Source organism: Rhineura floridana, chromosome 8 (genome assembly GCF_030035675.1).
Source record: "Rhineura floridana isolate rRhiFlo1 chromosome 8, rRhiFlo1.hap2, whole genome shotgun sequence".
Lineage (NCBI taxonomy): Eukaryota > Metazoa > Chordata > Lepidosauria > Squamata > Rhineuridae > Rhineura > Rhineura floridana.
Window position 1 is genome coordinate 98336523 of NC_084487.1, and position 9759 is coordinate 98346281.

General features: G+C 42.2%; 1 protein-coding gene across 3 annotated transcripts in view; it reads right to left on the reverse strand.

The window, feature by feature from the left end:
* TRABD (TraB domain containing) overlaps positions 1-9218 on the reverse strand; it is a 33772-nt gene extending 24554 nt beyond the window's left edge. Inside the window, exon 1 of one of the 3 annotated variants that reach the window (XM_061640215.1) lies at positions 8919-9218. The gene's annotated coding sequence lies outside the window, so the exon portion shown is untranslated. Of the gene's footprint in view, positions 1-8442; positions 8838-8918 lie in introns of those variants that run through there. The other 2 variants (XM_061640217.1, XM_061640218.1) reach the window with 2 other exon arrangements.
* Positions 9219-9759: the final 541 nt, after the last annotated feature.

Below are 9759 nucleotides of genomic sequence, written 5' to 3' on the forward strand. Positions count from 1 at the left end.
CTCTCCCCTTTTTGGTGTACTTGGAACCACAAAAATGAGGTTTGTTCAGCATTTGATGGGTGACAATATATAGCTGTGACAATACATAGCTGCGGTGCTGGGTATTACCTGGGCCTCTAAATCTGATGGGCCAGCATTACAATTTTGGTTAAATAATCCTCCACTTATCTTATTGTGACTTTTAGGATTTTGTTCCACTGCCCTAGGGAGAATCAGTTTACATGTGGTCACTCCCACTGGTGATTTCCTGTGCTTGGACATCTTTAGAAACCTTACACCAAAATCAGTAGTGCTTGTTTACTTACAAACAGTGTGCTCCAACTCCAGAAATGTACACAGCCCATAAAAAGTCACAGTCTTATAATGTGCTCAAAAGAAAAATCTTCCCCTGCCCCCACCAAGTCCAGGTACAGGGTCTGGGGGGAGGGCCAATGTAAAGTCTAGATCACTCACATCTTTATTAGAGACAACACTCTGAGATGGTGTGCATTTGATACAAGCAAGTAGCACATTACACTGTGCAATCCCATTTAAAAGTATGCAATTTTTCTTCCCTAAATAAATATATTTACAAATATTACAAATAAACTAGGATTATGGAAGTGTTAACTGGAAGAGCCATATAAAATTAGGGCTTAGTCACAAAAATGTGTATGTGGCTATAAATAATACATGCAAAAAAATTGAATCTCTCTAAGATACACACTGACAATGACTATTGTTAGAAGACTAGAGTTGTTAAAGGTATTGTGAATTGCCATCCCTACGGCCACTTTGAACAAAAATCAAGAAATGCTGCAGTACTTATATTTACTATCATTTCAGTCTGCATTACCCTAGGCAACTCCAGTTCTGTCCCCATATGTTCACAATGGTTCATTGTTAATTCTGCTTAGTTTTGGAGGAATGCATGATGGGATATGTCTTCTAATAAGACAGCACATTGTCATAACTATAGCAGTTAGACTTGTGTACATGATAGGAACAAGCTCCTGAATGCTCCAATACAACAGCCAAACTATGCTTCCAGAATTACATCCTGTTTGCATAATTTTTCTATTTTTCAAGTGCAGTAAACACAGAACATAATATTTTTGGTCCAGTTTTACAGAACTACAGGAATACTCTCAGAAGCTTTCAGTGGTGGATATTTACTACTACTCTTACACAGAAGGATGCTATTTTAAGAAGAAAACACAGCAAAGCAAGAAGAAATTATGCATTTAAAGCAGCCTTTCCCAACCAGTGTGCCTCCAGATGCTGTTGGACCACAACTCCCATCAGCCTCAGCCAGCATTGCCAATGGTCAGGAAAGATGGGAGTTATGGTCCAACAACATCTGGAGGCACACTGGTTGGGAAAGGCTGATTTAAAGTAACAAGTATTTTGGCCCTCTTTTGCATAGTAGCCAAGCACCGGTGGATCCACGTGGGCTACTTTCACACTGCACTTTATTCTGATGATTACTTACCTGGTAATTTACGCATTATACTTGATCTTTCACATGACGTACAAGCTAGTTCCGGAAATCTTGTGGAATACAGTGCAAGTTTAGTGTTAATTTTCATGATAAATAGTACCAGAAATAATCTGTTTGCAAGCTTGGGAACCTGGAAAATCACTGGAAGTTTTCGCTAGCTGCAGCCACTCACATAGCAGGCTTCTCAGCATCCTGCCCTTTAGGTGTGTGTGGCTTTTTTGCCTGATGAAAATTGTGCTGATATTCCAGCATAGGCACGGGTAGCAGCAGCATTTGCCACCCTCCCATGTCTATACAACTAAAAAAAAAGTATGTTAGATGTTAAAGGAAGAGGGGTTACATGGTGATAGGATGGTATCTTAGACCTCCTACACAGTGGGGAACTACAGTGCACATGCGTATAATGGGTGAGGACGAAAACAAGATGTTCATTGCAGTCGTGTGAAAGACAGTCGCACAAAATGCCGGTATATTGGCTGAAAAAGCTACTGTTTCTTAATGCAACAGGTACTGCAGTGTGAAAGGAATTGTAGAAATCAGGACAGAAGTGCTACCGTTTTAATCTGTTAAACCAATGTAATAAGCTCCATGTTTGAAAGCAGCCTCACTTGCAGACACACACCACCGTCATCTAAATCTAGGCAGATATTGCAGATAGGAACTGCAGTAATGAGCTACATCAGAGGGCTATCTGGCCAAGATGGGAGTGAGTAGTGGGTGAATCAGAGGACGCTTCTCAGAAACAGGACAACTATGGCATTCCCCTTTATTAGGAATGTCACTGAAACATCATGCCAAGTTCAATGTTGGCATAACTACAGAAATACAATAGATAAGATATAAAAGAAATTATAATTAAGAAAAAAAGAAGCCTCTTATGACTACTTTGGGCGGAGAAGAGGAACTTGGCCACTGACTCAGTTGTAAGCTTACTGGTATCAGCCACAAAATATTTCAAATACCAGTCCAGTGTCCTATCAGGAAAGTTCCTCGTGACAGGGCCAAGTAGTCTGTTATGTTCCTCCCTACAAAAATTACATGTAAAAAAAATATGATCCAGTGATTTGACAACTTCATTTCCTCAGGGGCACAACCGATCCTCATGAGGGACACCTTGAAACCACCCATCCAAGAGTGGAAAAAAGACAATTAAACCCAGCTCTAGAAAAAACACGGCAATACTTAGGGATAGTCAGATTCTCCAAATAGGTGGTATATCTGCGAAACTGAAAACTCAATACAAAATAAATAGGGGAACAAATTTTAAGGGCATTTAATATGGAATATTGAAAATCAATAATTCTTTGATCTAAAATAAATTTGGCAGCTCTGAAATCTTGTGTATAAAGAAAATCAACAGAAAAATCTAATAAATGCAATTTAGTAATAAAAGATTTGAACCAAGAGCTGGTATAAACATCTTTCTGAAGAAGACTTAAATATCCTAAAGAGGAATCACTGTAAGCAACCTTAAGCCAGTATCTAAAAAATACATTCTATTGATGCAAGACCAGCCTCAAGTTGTAAACCTGTGGCTGTAACACATCTTGGCATTCCGAAAAGAGATCTCAGGAATTTTAAAAGAACACTCTCCACAACAAAGTTAAACCCCTGGATCCAAATCGGAACACTGTACAATAACTGGGACAAGATGCTACATGATAAAAGAAAGAAGGCAAGGCAGGCATCTCTAGATGCATTTTGGAAGAAGCCTCAGGTGGTCTGTATGCAAGGCTTACCTGACCTGGTTGTTCCATTTCAGACATGCATACTGTTGGTTTTGAATAAAAAGTTTGGCGAAATACATTGAACTGCTCCTTTTTCTGGTGTAGGAACCTATCCCTGTTCTTTCCATGTTATTCTTACCTCTGGTACTAAAGTTTCTGTTAAAGAAGTAATGGCTAAAAGAGCTGCACTGGTTACCAGTTGCTTACTGGGCCCAATTCAAGGCGTTGGTTTTGACCTTTAAAACCCAGTTTCGGCCCAGTCTATCTAAAGGAGCGCCTCCAGCATCATCAGCTATGCCGCCCAACAAGATCAGCCTCAAAAGACCTTCTCTCCATCCCATCAGTCAAAACAGCCAAACTGGTGAGGACTAGAGAGAGGGCTTTTTCAACTGTGGCCCCCACCCTGTGGAACTCCCTCCCAAATGATCTTCACCATGACCCTTCTATGATGAGTTTCCACCGGGCCTTGAAGACCTGGCTCTTCAGGCAGGCTTTTGGGGTGGGCTAGATTTTATCTTCATTGTTTTTAGATTTTCAATGTCTAGGTATTATATGCCTGTGTTGTACGTTGCCCAGAGTGGCTGGACAGCCAGCCAGATGGGCGACTAATAAATTCTATAAATAAATAAATAAATAAATAAATAACATGGCTAGGAGCGCATGCACTTCATCAACTGAGGTATTACTGCATTCCCCTCACAGAACTACAGTTCTCTGAGTTTTCTGAGAAGAGGGGCTGACTGTTAAACCACTCTGGAAACTGTAGCTCTGTGAGGAGATTAGGAGTCTAACAACTTTCAGCACCCTTTGGGGAATTCTTTGGGGAAAGCCATGACTGTTTAAAATGGAATAATAGTGGGATAAACATATGGTGTGAATGTGGCCTCTGTTCATACTTGAATGCGCTATACTTATTTAAGGGATGAGGTGAAGTGATAAATGGTTGATTCCTGCACTAAGCAGGGAGTTGGCCACGACGGCCTTTTTGGCCCCTTCCAATTCTACTGTTCTGTAATTCCTTCCATCCCACCGCACTCTCTCAACGCACACATGGTTACAGAGGCTTCAAACCAACATAATACATGCAAAGCTGCTGAGGCTGCAGCCCTTTCCTAAAAGCTAAACTCTGACCAATCAGCTGTTTGGGCTGGATCAGCGTAAGGGGGCGGAAGTAGTTATTTCTGAATGGATGAAGTCAGAGCAGATGGATGAAATATCAGTGTAGCCACAAAGTTTATTGAGCGACACTGAGCTGAGCATCATCTCTCAGCCTGACCTATCACACAGAGTTGATGAGAGGATAAAAGTTGAGAAAGGGCAGGGGACCATGTATGCTGACCAGAGCCCTTTGCAGAAGGATGTTATAAAAATGTAACAAATAAATGCAAAGAAAGTATTATATAGTAGTTCTAAAATCAGTTTGTCCCTCATGTGGTTCCAAGGCAGCACTCAGTTTTTTTTACAAACCAAGTGCTTTGGATTCTATCTAGGCCCTACTCAGAAGTTATACTAATGTGCAAGGTGAATGTGCCACTAGCAATGCCTCTGGCATCTGTACACATAGAAGGTGCCTTTGCACGTGCAGTTGTCCACGTGAAGACTTCCTTCTTGCAGACATTTGCACTTTACATGTGGACACCAGGAGGTGGGACTAGTCAGCACACAAATCATCAGGGGGACGGTTAGCGGGCATAGCCCTGCTGCCCACTCACACGCTGATCTTGATCTTACACGTGAGTATAACTTATGAAAAGAGCTCTACTCACTCTTACCACCATTAAAATGCATGAGAGGCTTTGGTGCATTTAGATTTCAAGGGTTTCTTGAACAAATACTAGCAAAGTCAACTGGCTGAACAAAACGGACCAAAAGCTCTCAAGCTAGGAAAGTTTGTAACCTGCCTTACTACCCAACCCTGAAACTTGATTTTTGTTTTGATACAAGAACAAAAACACAAAAACACAAACCTAGGATCTACCAGGCTAGGGTAACTTATTACACATTAGTGTCATTGTTACCTAAGAAATATCAGTGCCTGATCTTCTGTTAGTTTACTATAGAGCCTAGTGGACTGACCTTTGTAAAAATACTCTTCCAACTTTGTTGGAAATGAACACTTGGCTTCTAAATCAGTTTTCTGACACATAAATCACCCAGAATCACAAACAAGATTTGATTGCCAGACCAGTCACACTGGTTGAACCAATGAACGGTCAAGTGCTCAACATACGCTAATGTAAACCAAGAAATAATTAAGGCACTGGAATTATCACCCTGACGTATTTGTTTCCCATCAAACTAGCTCATCTTTCCAGCTCAAGATCATTTGATGTCATCATTTTATGTGCTTTCCAGTCGCTGGAAACCTGCTGAACTAGACTTCTCCCAATCCAAGTCATATTTAAGGGGAGGAGAACCAAAAACTATTTCACACATTAAGGATGCAATACAAACCACCGATCTGCTGTGCTGGGGAAGTGGACTGGAATGGGCAATGTCTTTCTCCTCCCTGTCTAGAAGAGCTCCGCCAGCTGACTAATGATAGTGTCACTCCATTGGTGCAAAAATGGGGGTGAGTGGAAACATGCTAGCGGGAAGCCATAAAACAGGGTATGGTGGGAAGGAGGAAGAGCCTAAGCGGGTCCAGGATCAACTGGATCCTGAGCTAGCCGCACTGCCGTCATTTGATGGCATCAGGCCCAATTACTATACCAGCTCCAGGCTGGAATGAAATGCTCAGGCTGGAATGAACAATGGGTCTACGAATGTGGCTATGCCACTCCATCACACCCTGCCGCTGCCCAGCCATAATTTGGATTGCTCTGCCAATCTATAATGCACACATCAGATGATCTTGTGGTGAACTGTAGGGCCACCAAGAGTGGTTTTGGGCCATGGTGAAAAAATTTTTTCAGGCCCCCCCAGCAAGGGCAGATCGGCTAAAAATCTTTACACTTTTATATCATTATTATTTTCTCTGAAATTCACTGGTTTTACAATGGATGCCAAAAACAATTGACAAATAATGTTACTACCGAGAAAGACAAAAACATATGCAACATAGTTGGGCCCTGGGCCCCTTTCTGGGCCGCCGGGTCCCGGTAATTTGTACCAGCTTCCCCCCCTCTCGTCGGCCCTACGCATGATGCGGAAGGAGGATACAAGTGCTTACTTCATCTTGAGAACACATCGCTGGACACCAGAGAGCAGTATATGAAGAAATGGACCATTACCTGCTTCATGTATTAAAAGATATATGTAGTGCACTTGGCTAACCTGTAACACATGAAGATACTCACAGAGTTCTCTGCAATATACATGGGGTGACCTCTCTTTGACCTGCAAATCACACACAGCCTACTACTGCTTCCTGGAAGTTTAAGAAAGTGAACAAAAGTAGAATTTAAAATCTTTCATGACTGGGTCTACTAATTTGAAACACTGATTTTAGGTGGCTGGCACCCAAGAACTTGATTTTGGCTAAGGACTTGAGATATTGAGTACTGTATTGTGGGTTGGCACAACTAGAGATGTTTTGACACACAGCCCGCCAGGTAAAGCTAACTCAGCTGGCAGACAAACCCTACAGAGTATTCAGAAGCTGCATAGGTTGGTAAGCTGATTTTTTGTCAGCTTAACTGTCTCCTATGGCTGCAGCTGACCCAAGTTTATTCTAAACTTGGCTGACCTGAACCCTGACCTTGGGCTCGCTGCAGGCATTTGAAACAGTGATGGGACAAGAATGGCTTCTCAAATATTCAGCACACAAGGCTGTAGGTGAGGTTGGTTTCACCAGCGCTGGCAATGGCTATCTAAAAGCACCCTGAAGGAGGACAATTTAAAGGTACAATCCTCAGGACTCTTTGTAGGGAACAAGTCCCATTGAATTCAAAAGGAATTCATTTTTTGTTATCAGGGCCCATAGTGCTAACAGGGATGCTATAGCTGCAACTTGCATTGCCAGTCCTACACTGAGCAGGAGGATGAACCAGATGACCCTCAAGATCCCTTCTAACTTTATAATTCCAACTCTTTACAGCCATCATTGCCAGCCCAAGGCATTTTGACATCTATGATGTGAAATTATAGAAGAGCCTATGGCCAGTCTAAACTTCTCCATGTAATGCTTGTCATCACATTTTCCAATGTTCAGTAGGTATGATTGGGCAATTTCCATTACAACCAACCTTCTTTCTCTGGCTGACTACAGAAAGAAAGAGTTCATACATGGTCAACCATTGGCAACAACTTTTGCATGACTAATGTGTTAGCCACCTTTCAGGTAGTACAGCAAAATCAAAATCTGGACCACATGGAATTGCCTTCAGTCCAATGTAGGCTTCCTCATCCTGGTGCCCTTCAGATGTTTTGCACCTCCATAATCCCTGCTGTGCTGGCTGGGAGTTATAGTCCAAAACATCAGATAGCCACCAGGTTGGCAAAGACTGATCCAGTGAATTGTTTTGTTTTGTTTTGTTCACAGGCTCTATAGCTGTTCTGAGCTATGCTACTGCTAGGATAATGCTACTATCATACACAATAAACTTTCATAAAATGCCTCAAACAATTTTTTAAAGCAAGCAGACAAGGCAGTATTATGCAGAATATTTCCATGCCATTCTACTAATAAACCAGACAGTTGAATCAAGGCTTTATTATTACAATAGCAGGGCTACCCCACAACTTCAGAATATTTTCATTTCTAAGACAAGTTGTCCACACTGTCTAAAGGAAGCCAGATGTTTTCTGTTAAAACGACATCAGTAATAACATGATGTGAAATTTTAGGTTTTCAAGAAATTTGCCTGTTGAAATCTCTCAGATTTTTGTTCAAAATCGATTGCATTACCAATTAACACCCATGACCGAATATCAAGACTTCCTCATTATAGAAGAATTATTAGTTAGGACAAACAGCAATCTAAACTGAGCCACCCACATTGTTCTACCGATACATCCCAGAAGCACAGCGTTCCCATTAAGTTAACTGTTGCAAGCAACACAAACTACCCTCTCTGTTCTTGGAAAAGAAAACTTAGTTTGGAGAACGGGGAGATGGGTGACGAAGAGAAATATGTAAATCAGATGAGTTCGTATTATCTTTGCTTTTGCCTCAAGTATGATACACACTTTTAAAGACAGTATTGTTAGCTTCTACCTTTGGTCACAAAAGCAGGCCCAGAAAAGTTTTCTAGATCCCAGCCTCCCCAATGCCACACGTCACCGAAACCCTACCTGCAACTAATTCGCAGCCTTGAAAATAGCCTCGGCTCATAGGAGAAACCCTGACGAGGCAAGTTGGGAAAGGACTGGAAGGGAAAGAAAGTTTAGAGCTGACACAAAACAGGCACCCCGACTGCAGTATTTAAAACTTCAGTCCCTCTACCAAAGGATAAAAAAAGCAAAACAAAACAGATGCCGCATCACGTTTGCTAAGAAACTCCAAGCTGGATAAGAAATAAGATATTCGTATCTTCCTCTCCTTCCTACAATTCACTACAATTCACTCTTAATTCTTGGCCATTTTGGAGGCAGGAAAAGGGAGGGGGAGGTTTGTCTGAACACCAACAGGACTTGTCCTTGTTGCACAGCTGCAGGATTGCCAACGCCATGCGGTGGACACTCCTCGACGTGTAAGGCAACCGCTCCCCCCCCCCGCTCAATTAAGCAGGAAATGGTAAGTATATCTTCCCCCTTCGCCCTTTACTTACTTTACAAGCTGTGCCGCTCCCTGCCAAGGGAGGTGCTTTAGGCTTGAGAACCACCAGCTTAAACTCCAAAATGTTCGGGGACTGAACTTCGAGAAGAAAAAAGATCCAAAAGGAAATCGAGCCCTCCAGGTACTCGCAACACATTAGCGTGACAACATGTTGTATTAGTCATTCATATGGAAGGGGGGGGGGAAATATGCCGCTGTGCATTCTGGGAGTTGTAGTTCGCCCTTGCTTCCTGCTCTTGCCCCTGCCCAAGCAAAAGGCGGGGAGAAGAATGCCCGCCTACATCTCCCAAGCTCCAGTGGCAAGCGCATGTGCTGTGAGAGTCGTTTCCCTTTATCCGCCTGTGTTGCGACTCCTCGATGAGTGTTTTTTTATTATTGTTATTAAATACACTCAGGGACAAGCATGAAGATAAACTCTAGCGAGGAGTTTACAAAAGCGTCTCAGGTGCATAAACATCTGTAGTTGCCTGTAATGCAGTGTCTCCCAGAACTGCAGCCTGATCATTTGGATCTTTTTAAGTCCAGTGGAGCTTACTCCCAAGTAAGTGCAGATAAGATTGAGGCTTTGAAACAGCGGGCATCATAATAACAGAAGGAAAGTTGGAAAAAAGGGCTGCAGCCCTTAAACATTTTAAGGCTGCAGATCTTGAAAGAGCCAGTGTGATTGTAGTGGTTAGAGTGTTGGACTAGGACCCGGGACACCAACGTTCAAATCCCCACTTGAATTAATTAATTAATACCCCACCCTTCCTCTCAACTCAGCCCTTTTAGCTGTCTAGGGTATGATTTATGGAACCTCAGGATACATAGTAAACAATGCATAGGATTATGGT